This window comes from Elephantulus edwardii, unplaced genomic scaffold (assembly GCF_000299155.1).
Source record: "Elephantulus edwardii isolate Elephantulus edwardi_28Jun2011 unplaced genomic scaffold, EleEdw1.0 scaffold00015, whole genome shotgun sequence".
Lineage (NCBI taxonomy): Eukaryota > Metazoa > Chordata > Mammalia > Macroscelidea > Macroscelididae > Elephantulus > Elephantulus edwardii.
In genome coordinates, this window is record NW_006399765.1 from 2,301,335 (window position 1) to 2,306,203 (window position 4,869).

The 4,869-nt window shown below is 41.7% G+C and overlaps 1 protein-coding gene across 1 annotated transcript in view; it reads left to right on the plus strand.

Annotated features, from left to right (window-relative positions):
• Positions 1 to 4,869, plus strand: part of LOC102859489 — an 18,251-nt gene that overhangs the window by 1,607 nt on the left and 11,775 nt on the right. The window lies entirely within an intron of this gene.

Consider the following 4,869-nt stretch of genomic DNA (forward strand, 5'->3'; position numbering starts at 1 on the left):
TTAAAATTTTTTTAAAAAAAGAATATTTAACAAGCTTGGGTGTGGTCATGAATGTAGTATCTTTAAATCACCTGAACGCTGGTGGTCTAGTGGCAAGAAGCTGAGCTGCAAACCATGGTTCGAACCCAGCAGCTTCTCAGCAGGAGAAGGATGGACGATCTCCTTCAGGAGACTAACTGCCTCTGAAAACCCACCAGAGGGTCAGCTATGGGTCGGCTCCAGCTTGATGGTACACAACAACAACAACAATATGTTCATCTTACCTGTCTGCCTACCTATCCATTTGTAGATTAGTGCTTGTTATCACTGATATTGTGAGATGTGGGTTCAATAATGTTAAACAATCATTTCTGTATCTCGTGTCTTCCATTTTCCCAGTGATATTGTGCGGATCACAGCTTATGTTCTATTGCTTTTCTACTTTCTACTTACTCAATTTAATATGTGTCTCTAATCTAGTTTTATCGTTTAGGGAGTTTGGTGGTTTAGGGTTAATGAGTGTGTTGGCAACCCAGAGGCACAGGGATCAAATCCACCAGCTGCTCTGCAGTAGAAAGCTGGGCTCTCTCCTCCCAAATGATTTGCTGCCTCTGAAAACAACTGGAGGTTTAGCACGAGTCAGTCCTGAGTTATCAGTACACAATGACAACATCCAGTTACTGATCTAATAAGTAGGAAGTACATTCTTGGTAGACATTTCTCCTGTTGTTCATTCTCATTAAAACATGTACTTTTGCGGAGTTCAGACAGAAGAGACACCCCTTCTCCTAGTTATGGTTCTGTGTGTGTTCTCTGCAAGATGACCACAACAAGACCCTTCCTAACCCCAACTCTTAAGGGCTTTCTCTGTCCTTTTAAGTAGTAAGCACAACTCTCCAAGGTCTCACTGCTTGTTCAGCTTAAGCTATTTCCCTCGCAAGAAGGAGAATAGGGGGAGCTCTCTACACTGTGGTCAAAGCGTAGATGCAAATCTAGGGGACTTCACTGCACAATGACAGGGGCTCATCGTAACACTGACAGAGGTGAAGTAGAGGAAATAAAACCCCATTCCCTGAGACCGTTACGAAAATGAATAGCTGATCCTGTGAGCTTTTCACTGGGCCCATCTAGCTGTACAGCGCATCTCAGCTCAAGTGTTGGGTTCCTACTGGTGGTTGAGTACATCTATCACTTCTATGAATTTCTAAAACTGAGGTCTTCACCCAGATCACACTCCTGCAGATTCTGGATGAGAAAAAGTCAATAGTTTCTCTGGTTTGTGTGTAGAATCGAGGGACAAAGCCTGGCCACTAAAGCAATTAGCCATGCTACCGTGATCACAAAGTCTTTACAGTCTTTGTCTCAGCAATGTGTTAAATTGCGTCTGATTCCTGTTTCACAATCTCAAAGCAGGAACTGCCAGACTCCTACAGCCCTCTCTTCTCATCACAGTCACTTCCCTGATAGAAAGGAAAGACTGCTTGTCTCTCTACAGAGCAGAGCCCAGCGTAACACCGGCTTAGAGCAAGTTCCAGGGATGACCATGAGACCCATACCTGCCTCACAGCCCCAGCTGCCTCTGCCTTCCTTGCTCCTACCTCTGCTTCTGGGACTCTCAGGTGAGTGTGTCTGTCCTCAGACATCACCCTGCATGAAGGCTCACCTGAGTGTGCTTGATAATATTAGCCTCACCTCTGGACAGTGAGAGGGATGTATCTCTGGTTTTTGGTCAACTCTCTCTCTCTCTCTCTCTCTCTCTCTCTATCTCTCTAATATTGATTTGCTCACAAAGTTTGTATAGATTGTATTACACACTATTCTTCACTCATATTGAGTTTCACACAGTCATTCCCATGTATTAGGTTTTAAACATTAATCACCATTAGACCTTGCACATCATTACCCAGTCTTTTCAGGTTCCCACCAGATGCTTACCATTTGCTTCCATCCCTTCCTCCACCCACCAAATTGTGCAACCCTGTGGTTTCACCCCTACCTATCCTCACCCCGCTGCTCCCATCCCTTCCCCCTTTGGGTCCTCATACATGTTCTATTAGTTATCCTTCTATTTTTACAATAATGGTCTTATGCAGTATTTGTCCTTATGAGACTGAGTTAGATCACTCAGCATAGTGTTCTCAAGTCTCTCCCAAGTTATGTAACTTTTTTGTAAAAATCATTGCTCCTAAATGCTGCATAGTATTCCATTGACCTAGCTATTCCACTACTAGGAAAATACCCTAAGGAAATCAGAACTGAGACACAAACTGAGATCTGTACACCACTGTTCATAGCAGTGTTATTCACGATTTCAAGACCACGGAAACAGCCCAAATGTCCAATCACAGCTGAATGTATTGAGAAATTGTTGTACATTCACACAATGAAACTTTCTAAAGTAATTTTCCAATCTTCAGACTTCGCTCGCCTTTGTTTCTTCCTTCTTAAAATATTTTCTCAAGTGGTTGGTTTTTGGTTTTGTTTTGCATTAGGGCAGATATCACTCCCTCTTTCTCTGAAATTACTTCTCAGTCCTGATCCCCTTTCTCCTTTGCCTTTTTCTTTTTTAACACACCAACCCTAATATTTCCTTTTCTTTCTAGAGCTCTCAAAGATTATCCTTAGATGTCCTGTTGCTTGAAAATGTGGGTTCCCCCCGCCAGGGTCTAACAGAGTAAATCCAGTGCACTCCTCTGCCATTTCTTACCTCCCACAGTGTCACAGGGTGGAGCTATGTTACCTCAGAAGTGGTAGGGATTGGGTTGTCTCAGGAAAAAAGGTCTGGAGATCTAGTTCTGAAAGATTAGTCATTGAAAGCCACAGGGAGCACATTGCTACTCTGAGATTTTTTTTTAATTTTTTTTTTATTGTATTATTTTTACGTGTACCCTCAAATCAGATCTGACTGGTACAGGAGGAGATTGCCCCCTCCTTCTCCAGCAGAACATCTGGTGGATTGAACCGCATACTTCTGGGATTGTAGTGCAGCATCTTTCCACTAGGCCACCAGAGCTCCCTTTAATTTTTTTTTATTAGTATTAATTTTAATGAAAGTTTACAGAGACTTAGGATTTCCATTCATTCATTGTTTCACTTTTCTCCCTGCCCAACCTTCCCTCCCTCCAGTTCGCTCTTCTCTTTGAAAAGTATAAGAAAAATTCTTTCATTGTTATACAATTCTTCCCCTAAGTCCACCCCACTATGCAGCCTTCATTCTGGACTCCTGTCATGACAATAATACCTAATCACATACCCCTTTTCAACAGTTTACTCCCTCATCTGTTTCAATGCAGTATACATTATTTATCCCATCTTTCCCAGTCTCCCTCCAACCCCAAGGTCAGTCCTATTTTACAACAGTGGCACCATGCAGTATTTGTCCTTTTGTGACTGAGATACTTCACTCAGCATAATGCCCTCTAGGCTCACCCATTTTGAATAATATTGCATGAGTTCCTTGTTTTTCAATGCAGCATAGTATATACCACAGCTTCTCTATCCATTCGTTTGTTGATGGGCACTTAGGTTGTTTCCAATTCCTTGCTATTGTGAACAAAGCCACGATAAACAGGGGTGTACATATTTCTGCTTGGATGTCAGTTACGGTCTCTTTGGAGTATATTCCCAGTAGTGGATATGTTGTTTAATACCGTTGAGTTGGAACCAACCCATAGCTGTTAATCACACCAGAGGAGTTTGTCCATCCTTCTCCCTTGGAGCAGCTGGTGCCTTCGAACTGCAAGCCTTCAGGATTGCAGCCCAGCTTCTTGCCAGTAGGCCATCAGAGCTCCCTACTCTGAGATATATACAGGATCACTATAAGTCAGATATCATCCCACTGTGACTGCTTTTCTTGCTGTTGGTGATAGTGTTATTTCATCTGCCATTGTGCTCACTTCAGCAGCACATATACTAAAATTGGAATGATACAAAGAATATTAGCATGGCCCCTGTACAAGGATGGCACACCTACCCTGCTGTTGATATCCCCTGAAGGCTGATGCCCGCCTCCCTGGGCATAACCTGAAAGACCTACCTCCAATCCGAAGGAGAAAGTGAAGGTGCAACAAGATCCTGCTGAAGACTGAATTCAGACCACGGGACCTGGGAGACAGAAATAAGAACCATTAGCAACTGGAATGTGAGATGTATGAAATAAGAACCTAGTAAACATTAAAAGCAGTAAAAAATGAAATGGAATGCATTCTAATTAATATCCCAGGCATTGTCCTAGTAAGATGAAATTTATTTGTATTTCTAATTTTTTTTCATTCAACAATCAGATGGCCTATGTGACCTCAGTTGACTCTTTGAACAGACATGGTACTACATTCATCACAAAAAAGTATCTTTCAAGATCCGTCCTGAAGGACAATTCTGCCAGTAACAGGATAATGTGCAAGAAAAATGGGTTTGGTTTTTTGATTGTTAGTGTTTGATGTTTTGGGTTCTTTTTTACAATATTAACCCTGAAAAATGCCTCAAACATGAAGATAATGAAGATTTTTGCCATCTCCTGCATTGTAAAATTTATTGCTTGTGTAATCAATTATCATTAATTATTACTGATAATTGGAATATGGAAGTTGGAAGTAAATAAGATGGATTGGCAGCTGGAAAACAAAGCCTTAGTTACAGAAACATACTAAAGATCAGAGGACATAACCATGACCAGTCTTAGTCATTGCAAATATGTTTTCTAGCAACATATACAGAAGATATATACAGGAATCTCACCTTATAGGATACACAGGAGTAAACTGACTCTATCAATTAGAAATGTGGAAAGAAAATGTTGTTGTTGTTGTTGTTATGTGCCGTCGAGTCGCTTGCGACTCATAGCGACCCTATGTACAACAGCCCTAAACTCCGCTCTGTCCTGTGCCAATC